Source organism: Orcinus orca, chromosome 20, assembly GCF_937001465.1.
Source record: "Orcinus orca chromosome 20, mOrcOrc1.1, whole genome shotgun sequence".
NCBI lineage: Eukaryota > Metazoa > Chordata > Mammalia > Artiodactyla > Delphinidae > Orcinus > Orcinus orca.
In genome coordinates, this window is record NC_064578.1 from 46,487,247 (window position 1) to 46,497,476 (window position 10,230).

The 10,230-nt window shown below is 43.9% G+C and overlaps 1 pseudogene; it reads left to right on the forward strand.

Annotated features, from left to right (window-relative positions):
* Window positions 1–6,957: 6,957 nt before the first annotated feature.
* Window positions 6,958–9,684, forward strand: LOC101279388 (galectin-16-like; annotated as a pseudogene).
* Window positions 9,685–10,230: the final 546 nt, after the last annotated feature.

Consider the following 10,230-nt stretch of genomic DNA (forward strand, 5'->3'; position numbering starts at 1 on the left):
TCTGAAAATATTTACAAATATTTGTATCTGAAACACCTCTACTGGCCACCCTGAGCACAGAGCAGTATCTAAGATGGAGATGAATGTAACGATCTGTGTGAAGTGGACTGGTTGACAAATATCATTCAGGGAAGGGCAGTTATTACATGTTTGTTTAGCAGGGCCACTGTGCAGGGTTCTGTAGTTTATTCAAATAAAGCAGCCACCAGCCAAGGGACAAGTTGATATAAAATCTAACTCATGCTCTGCTCAGTAAGCTATGGGCCACAGGATAGGTTTTATCCACTTAGACCAAGAATTGCCTAATTCCCCAAAACATGAATTACAGGCTACTGATGGGGTTCTACGATCCATTTTCAAAATGCTGAAGTGACCAAGAATGAGACAGGGCAGGTGTAAGAAGGAGATTGTGCCAAATCAGAACCCAAGAGTTTACAGATAGAGAGGAGGAAATTTCATTCCCCTGTGGAATGAGACCAGGAAGAAAGGCCTGAAGAGCACGGTGAGCCGTGAGTTGCCCCCTCAGGGTATCTGGAGGTTACGTTGAGAAGGTTAAGGAAAGAGGCAGACCAGATAGTAAGATTACAGTTGAAGAACAAGCTGTGATGGTGGGCGTGGTGAGAGATGATATGAATGATCAAAACTGATGCCTGAGATAGTCCTTGTGGACACAGAGGACTTTCTTCAATCTGTCTTGGTCTATTTGTAGGCAATATCTCGTGTCTCCTAAGTGGTTCTCCAGACTTTACTAAGGAGCAGATGATCAGAGCCTCTAGAAGGAAGGAGCTCCTGTTTTACCGTCTTGCAAGAACTCATAAGAAGCTGAGAATGGAGGGTGGTGCCAATTGCTGCAGAGAAGGAGTCCCGTAGAGAATGATAGATTTGAGGCTGGCTGGTTTCAGAAATGATAGGGACCGAGGATTGCTATACATCTCCTGCTGCCCCCTCTTAAAATGGGTGTGTTGATTGCGTTTTTCCCCTGTGTCTCTTTCAGCGTTGTGTGCTTGGTGCGTGTGAGGCAGATCATGTCCCTTTAGCGCTCACATTGAAAGGAACTGCACCTGAGGATCTATACGCATTGACTTCGTGAGCACCAGGTCCTGGTTTAGATAATGAGATGCTGGACATCATTCCTGAGCCTGTTTTTTTGTGATTGTTCTACGCTTGGGAATTCTTTACAGAGACGTTAGTGTTTTTGGTATGTGGGAAGTGTGAAGTCACTGGGGCCTGAGGGTGGAACAGTAGCTAGTGGCCAAGGATGACTTCCCAAGAACCATAAGTCAGAAGACCCATGCCCTATGTAGCCTCCTCCCCATGATTTTGGCTGTCTCTTTTTTTTTCCCCTCGGGTTGTTTTCCTTCCATTTTTATTGAGATATAATTGACACACAGTACTGTGTAAGTTTCAGGTGTACAACATAATACATCATGAAATGATTACCACAATTAGTTTAGTAAGCATCCATTATTTTGGCTGTCTCTCTTTTTTTTTTTTTTTTTTCAGTACGCAGGCCTCTCACTGTTGTGGCCTCTCCGGTTGCGGAGCACAGGCTCCGGACGCGCAGCCTCAGCAGCCATGGCTCACGGGCCCAGCCGCTCCGCGGCATGTGGGATCTTCCCAGACTGGGGCACGAACCCCCGTCCCCTGCATCGGCAGGCGGACCCTCAACCACTGCGCCACCAGGGAAGCCCCCCGTCCGCTTTTTAATCGGGTTGTTTGTTTTCTTGTTGTTGTTGAGTTGTAGGAGTTCTTTATATACTTTGCATATTAACCCCTTACCAGATATATCATTTGCAAATATCTTTTCCCATTTGGTAGGTTATCTTTTAATTTTGTTGATGGTTTCCTTTACTGTGCAGAAGCTTTTTAGTTTGATGTAGTTCCATTTGTTTATTTTTGCTTTTGTTTCCCTCGTGGCAGGTGACATATCTAGAAAGATATTGCTAAGACATGTCAATCAGTGTACTGGCTATGTTTTCTTCTGGGGTATTATGGTTTCAGGTCTTAGAGTCAAGTATTTAATCGATTTTGAGTTGATTTTTGTGTATGGTATGAGGTAATTGTTTTTCTTTTTTTTTTTGCACGTGGCTGTTCAATTTTTCCAATGTTTATTGAAGAGAGTATCCTTTCTCCATTGTATGTTCTTTGCTCCTTTGTCATAAATTCATTATCCGTATATGTGTGGATTCTTTTGGGGCTCTCAATTCTGTTCCATTGATTATGTATCTGTTTTTCTGCCAATACCATGTGGTTTTGATTACCGTGTTTTTCTGCCAGTACCATGGCTTTTTAATATAGTTTGAAACCAGAGAGTGTGATCTTCACTTTTGTTCCTTTTTCTCAGGATTGCTTTGGCTTTTGGGGTCTTTTGTGGGTCCATATAAATTTTAGAATTTTTTGTTCTATTTGTAAAAAATGTCTTTGAGATTTTGATAGGGATTGCATTGAGTATGTAAATTGTATAGGTAATATGGACATTTTAGCAATGTTATTTCTTCCAATCCATGAACATGGGCTATGTTTCCATTTATTTGTGTCTTGTTCAATTTCTTTCAATGTCGTATAGTTTTCAGCGTACAGGTCTTTCACCTCCTTGGTTAAATTTATTCCTGTCTTGGTTGTGATTGTAAAGGCAATTGCTTTCTCTCTCTCTCTCTTTCTTTCTTTTATTTTTTGGCCATGCTGCACAGCATTGAACTCGTCTCCCTGCAGTGGAAGTGCGGCGTCCTAACCCACTGAACTGCCAGGGAATTCCCTGCAATTTCTTTCTTAATTTCTCTTTCTGCTAACTCATTTTTAGCATATAGAAATGCAACATATTTTTGTCTGTTGATTTTGTACCCTGCAACTTTACTGTATTCATTTATAATTTCTAATAATTTTTGATGGAGTCGTTAGAGTTTTCTGTACATAAAATCATGACATCCAAAAATAGTGTCAGGGACTTCCCTGGTGGTCCAGTGGTTAAAAATCTGCCTTCCAATGCACGGGACGCGGGTTCGATCCCTGGTTGGGGAACTAAGATCCCACATACTGTGAGGCAACTGCGCCTGCGTGCTGCAACTACTACTGAGCCCGCACACTCTGGAGCCCGTGTACCACAGCTAGGGAGAAGCCCACACACTGCAACTAGGGAGAAACCCGCGTGTCTCAACGAAAGATCCTGTATGCCACAACGAATATCCTACATGCCGCAACTAAGACCCGATGCAGCCAAATAAATAAATATTAAAAAACCCCAAAAAACCAAGCAACAAAAAGCAAAACAAAACCAGTGTCAGTTTTCTTTTTTCCTTTCCAATTTGGATGCCGTTTTTTCTTTGTCTTGCCTAATTGCTGGCTAGGACTTCAGTATTATGTATAATAGTAGTGGCAGAGTGGGCATCTTCGTCTCGTTCCTGATTTTAGGGAGATAGCTTTCCTTGAGCACGATGTTTGCTGTGGGTTTTTCATATGTGGCCTTTACTATTTTGAGGTGCGTTTCTTCTATACCCAATTTATTGAGAGTTTTTATCCTTATTGGGGGTTGAATCTTGGCAAACACTCTTCTGTATCTATTGAGATGATCACATGGTTTTTATCCTTTATTTTTTTAATGTGGTGTATCACATTTATTGATATCTGGATGTTGAACCATCCTTGCATCCCTGGAATACAGCCCACTTGACCATGGTGTATGATCCTGTAACATGTTCTATTCAGTTTGCTAATATTTTGTTGAGGATTTTTTTTTTGGTTGCACCACGTGGCTTGTGGGATATTAGTTCCCCAACCAGGGATTGAACCCGGCCCCCGGCAGTGAAAGCACTGGGTCCTAATCACTGGACTGCCAGGGAATTCCCTTGTTGAGGATCTTTACATCTATGTTCATAAGAAATAATGGCCTGAATTTTTTTTGGTGTGTGTTGTCTTTGTCTGGTGTTGGTATCAGGGTAACGTTGGCCAAAAAAAAGTGAGTTAGGAAGCGTTCTCTCCTCTTCATAATTTAGAAGAGTTTGAGAGGGATAGGTATTAAATTCGCTCTCAGTTAGATTGCAGTATTCCTTGACTTTAAGTTTGGTTTCTGGAGAATTGGCATTTTCTTTTTGGGGTACAGTGTTACCATGGTTCTTCATGGTGCCTGATGAATTGTTCTGCCTGTGCTTTTGAAGTAGCAAACACTCTTCCTCTTGATTCTATCAATTCAGCAAGTTAGAAATTAGAGGCTTTTCCAGTAGGTGGTGCTATAGCACACGTTTTTGGTTTCTCTTGCCTGAGATGCCTCTGGTTATAGTCAGCACTTTCCACCTTCCACTGTCTGTGTCAGAGGTGAGGCTCCATGCCCTGATTATGACTTCCTGTGCCTCCAAGGTTCTTGGTGCCTTGCAGATGCCAGTGTCATTGGTTTCAGTGCCTGGGACACTGGGATGGTGAGCTCTTCTGGGGTGGTGAACTCATAGCCTCTATTACTGTGAGGGGAGGGAGAGGATGAATGGGGAGCCTCTGCCATGTCCAGTGTTGTAAGGCTTGCAGGCTTCACTGCTATGGGTGGGAGACTCTTTACTGAACTCCACAATTCTACCAACTCTATTTCCACAAGCCTCATCCAGGTCCCCATCACCGCTCTCCAGGATTACTGTAATAGCCTTATGAGTAGTCTTTCTTATTTTGTCCAGGTGCACCTACAGTCTGTTTTCCACACAGCAGCAGAGGAAATCCTTTTAAAACATAAATGAGGGCTTCCCTCGTGGCGCAGCAGTTAAGAATCCGCCTGCCAATACAGGGGACACGGGTTCAAGCCCTGGTCCGGGAGGATCCCACATGCCGCGGAGCAACTAAGCCCGTGCACCACAACTACGGAGCCTACGCTCTAGAGCCCGTGAGCCACAACTACTGAGCCCGCGAGCCACAACTACTGAAGCCCACGTGCCTAGAGCCTGTGCTTCACAACAAGAGAAGCCACCGCAATGAGAAGCCCGCACACTGCAACAAAGAGTAGCTCCCGCTCGCTGCAACTAGAGAAAAGCCCGCGTGTAGCAACGAAGACCCAACGCAGCCAAAAATAAATAAATTTATAAAAAAACAAAAATACATAAATGAGACCAGATCCCTCTCCTCTACCTTGGGCTCCCATCTCACTTAAAGCAAACGTCCTATGGTCTACTTTTCCATATCCCGAGTTCAAATCCTGCCTCTCTCCCCCTTTACTCCAGTCATACTGTCATCCTTGCTGTTCCTCAAAACTTCACGTTGCCTTCTCACATTGTGGTCCATATTGGTAGCCGATCTCTCTGACTGGAAGTTCTTCCCCAAGATACACATGGCTCTTTTATTGACCCTCTCCAAGCTTTTGCTCAAATCTCATCTCCTCAATGAGGACTACCTTAACTAGCCTATTTCAAATTAAGCCCTCTGTGGACTGCTCTGTTCCATTACCAACATCTTTTTTTCTTAAGGGTTTTTAAAAATTTAATTTATCTTATTTATGTTATTTTTGGCTGCGTTGGGTCTTCATTGCTGCGTGCAGGCTTTCTTTAGTTGCGGCGAGCGGGGGCTACTCTTCGTTGCAGTGCGCGAGCTTCTCATTGTGGTGGCTTCTCTTGTTGTGGAGCCCAGGCTCTAGGTGTGTGGACCTCAGTAGTTGTGGTGCGCGGGCTCTAGAGCGCAAGCTCAGTAGTTGCAGTGCACGGGCTTAGCTGCTCCATGGCATGTGGGATCTTCCCGGACCACGGCTTGAACCCGTGTCCCCTGCACTGGCAGGCAGATTCGTAACCACTGTGTCACCAGGGAAGTCCACCAACATCTTTTTCGAGACACTTATCCCCTTCTGATACATTATATATTTTGCTTGTGTATTATATTTTAAAAGTTACTGCATATATTTTCCAACTGGAGTATAAGCTCCATGGAGCAAGATTTTTATCTGTTCTTTTCCATTTATGCAAATAGTACAAAGCCTGCTGCCAGTTAGTCACTCAATAAGCAATTGTCAAATGAATGGATAAATGGATGAATAGATAAATGGATGGATCCCTCTGATTGCTTTACTACCAACCCTTTGATTTGGGATTATGTTCATCAAATATTTTACATATAAGAAGAATGGGTCTAGCAGAGGTTAAATTTCCTTAATAAGGTCCCACAGTGGCAGAGCTGGGATCCTTATCCAGGTGGTGTGTTCCTCCAAGTCTAGGGTGAATAGGGAAATTGCCAGCAAAGATTCTGGAATAGATTTGATGTCAGAGAAAGAGTCAGTTGCATATAGCATGGGTTAGGCACCATGCTATATTTATGAAGTAGGGTAGCCAGGGAGCTCTTCGTTATAATTTTATCATTGTGGCTTATCCGTAGACACCTAGAACTGCACTTAGATTAAGCATATCAGCATCTCCAGTTAGAAGCTGCTTCTTATTATCACAGTGGACTTTGGATAGTGTGGACTGAATACACTTTTGGAGTCAGAAATTTCAAAAGAATAGCAGGCAGGGCTCTATAGCCTGAGCAAAAGGATCAGGGGTGACCCACCTCCTAACAGCATTTCTAGGGCACCTTCTCCAGACAGACTCGCACACAACAGTTTCAATAGGGAAGAAAGACCCAACTGGAGACTATGGAATCCTTGGTATAAAGGATGGGAAGAAGGAATCTGGTTACCTCTGCTTCTTGTGCCAGGTCACCTGGGAACAAATCATTGAATGAATACTGGTAGAGAATGGGAAAGAGAATGTGTACATATGTGTGTCAGTGGGAATCGTTGGATTTGCTTAATTGTCCTTTTGTATATTTTTTCTCTGGATTTGGAGGTGTTTGTATGTAATATGTGTATCTGTGCCTCTGAGCGCATGTCTGGACTCAGATTAATGTCTCCTTGTTGGAGGTCTGCTAATGTCTCTGAGCTGCAAGAGAAAACCATGTTATATGTCCTGATTCTCCCTGGGCAACAGTGTGGGAGAGAAAACACTGGCCTGTCACTCACCAATGTATCCATCTCTTCCATAGACGAACCCCTACTGGCAGTCTGTTTCCCTTACTGTGGGTTATACGGTGAAGATCAAGGCAGATCTTCTGTGTCCCTCTGGGTGAGTAGATCCCAGTTTTTGTGTGATGGAGGGTGAAGCACAAGGGGAGAGTGTTAGCATTTTGGGGAACACTCATTGGAAACATTTTGGTCTTCTTTAATCACCAGAATGAGCTGAGGTGGCTCATGCAAAAGTGTGAGATTACACTGCAGGCGGGAATTTCCTTCCTGTGTGTGTGTGAGAGAGAGAGAGAGAGAGAGAGAGAGAAAGAGAAAGAGAGAGAGAGATGGCAAAGTAAGAAAGGTATATATTTTGAGAAAGAGGGTGGGGGAAGGGGAAGGAGAGAGGGAGGGAGGGAAAGAGAGAGAGAGAAGGACTGTGTTTGTCCCTGAGGAGGTTGTTTTCTTCAGTAAAGGCCTGGATGAGGGAGCCATTCTCTTGTCTTTGCAGAAAGAACCCAGAATTTGTGGTGGATTTGTGCATGTGTCCTGAGAGAGGCAGCAACGTCGCATTCCATTTCTGAGTCTACACGAACAACATGATGGTGATGAACAGCCTCCATGAAAGGGGGATGGGGAGAGGAAGAGATAGCTTCTTCTGACCCTTTTGTGCCAGGGAAGCCGTGGGCAGCCATTTGAGCTTCGACTTTTGGTGCTGGAGAATGAATACCAGGTGTGTGGGCCCTAAGGGTGAGGGGCGTGGAGCACCATGGCTGTGGTGGGGCTGCTGTGGAGAAACAGAGTCCAACTCTGATCTGATCTGATCTGATGTCAACACACCAATTTTTTGTTTTTTTTTTGTTTTTTTTTTTGCGGTACGTGGGCCTCTTACTGTTGTGGCCTCTCCCGTTGCAGAACACAGGCTCCGGACGCGCAGGCTCAGCGGCCATGGCTCACGGGCCCAGCCGCTCCGTGGCATGTGGTGTCTTCCTGGACCGGGCGGGGCACTAACCCGTGTCCCCTGCATCGGCAGGTGGACTCTCAACCACTGTGCCACCAGGGAAGCCTTGTTTTGTAGTTTTAATACATGTGCTTTCTATTTTTTAAACAAATTTATTTATTTTTGGCTGAGTTGGGTCTTCGTTGCTGCACGCGGGCTTTCTCTAGTTGCAGCGAGCGGGGGCTACTCTTTGTTGCAGTGCACGGGCTTCTCATTGCGGTGGCTTCTCTTGTTGCAGAGCACAGGCTCTAGGCGTGCGGGCTTCAGTAGTTGTAGCACTCGGGCTCAGTAGTTGTGGTTCGTGGGCTCTAGAGTGCAGGCTCAGTAGTTGTGGCACACGGCGTTAGTTGCTCTGTGGCATGTAGGATCTTCCTGGACCAGGGCTTGAACCTGTGTCCCCTGCACTGGCAAGTGGATTCTTAACCACTGTGCCACCAGGGAAGGCCACATGTGCTTTTTAAAATTGAAGTTTAGTTGATTTACATTATTGTGTTAGTTTCAGGTATACAACAAAGTGATTCAACTGTATATTTCTATCTTCACTTATTTATTTTCAGATTATTTTCCATTATAGGTTATTAGAAGATATTGAATATAGTTACCTGTGCTATACAGTAAATCTTTGTTGCTTATCTACTTTATATCTAGTAGTTTCTATCTGTTATTAGCATATTGCTAATTTATGACCCCCCCCCCTTTTCCCCTTTGGTGTCTGTAAGTTTATTTTCTATGTCTGTGAATCTGTTTCTATTTTGTATATACATTCATTTCTATTTTATTTTAGATTCCACATGAAAATGATAGCATGTTGGATTGGCCAAAAAGTTCATTCGGGTTTTTCCGTAACATCCGTAACATATTGGTCTTTCTCTGATTTAACTTTACCAAGTATAATATTCTCTAGGTCCATTCATGTTGCTACAAATGGCAATATTTCGTTCTTTTTTATGGCTGAGTAACATTCCATTTTATTTGTATGTGTGCATATATATACACACACACATACACAGCACATCTTCTTAAGCCCATCTTTAGCACACCAATTCGATATGTGCTGCCACGTCCTTTCCTCCTCATAGGGCTAAACCACAAAAGTTTACCTCCTGGTCTGATGCTTATCTTGTCTTAACAAAAATGTGCCAGGTTTGTAGTTGCAGCTCAAACATCAAATCTCTCAATCCCTACTGACCACATCTCTTCCTTATCAAAGACACTCATGTCACAGGCCAATTCTCCCCCAGTCCTCCGTGCTTCAGGGCAGAAAACATATCTCCTATGCATTGAAAATCATTGAACACAACTTTTTGAGCACTACCATGTATGCTGTGCAAGCAGAGATTCAGAGCTGAATCCCATATGCCTCTTGCTCTCATGGACAATCAGGAATGCGGAGGGAGAAGTGCAGGCCCACTGTCATCAGGGTAAAGCAGGGATGTGGAGCTCTGGAGGCAAGGAAGTGGACACTGGGGGATGATTCCCTACAGCAGTGTCATGGCAGGATTTCCTGGAGAAGGAGATACTTGAACTGCTTTGATTTTACGGAGTAAAGAATTTTTACAGGCAGTGAAAAGAGGAAAGGGAAGGAGGAGGCCTAATTGTTCTGCACTCACAAGAAGTATATCTCTTTCCTTAGGTGTTTGTGAATAACAAGTCCACCTACGTCTTTGCCCACCGCCTGCCCTCATAGTCTGTAAAAATGCTGGAGGTGAAGGGAGATATTGTGCTTACTTCAGTGGAAGTATGTTGAGGGGCAGGAGATCTTGCAATGAAAATATCCACCCCGTTATACTCTTTTATAATGTGCAGGATCAGAGCAGCTCCCAGAAGATGTCAGGATATCCCCCTGTTGCCACACTTATGCTAATGATAATAAAATCTTCCTAGTATGAACCAGGACTTGGTCCTTGCTCATAGGGAAGACATCAAGGGCATATTTGGCACAAAGGGAAAGTTGTCCCAAGTATGGAATGAGGAGTGTGGTTTGGGAAGGGCCCAGGTGGTCAAAATCTCAAGTGCTGTCCCTGAAATAGAGACAGAGTGAGAGTGTCTCAGGATGTTATGAAGAAGATGGACAGGTTTGGGGACGTGTAAGGGAGGGATACAACTTTGTATGTGAGCTTCTTTTCCCTTGTTTATTCACCCACAAATAATTATTGGACCCAAGTATTAGTCGGGGTTCTCTAGAGAAACAAAACCAATAGGGTGTGAGTGTGTGTGTTTATATATGTGTGTACACACACATACATAATTATATATATAAGGAGATTTTTTATAAGGAATTGGTTTACATGAT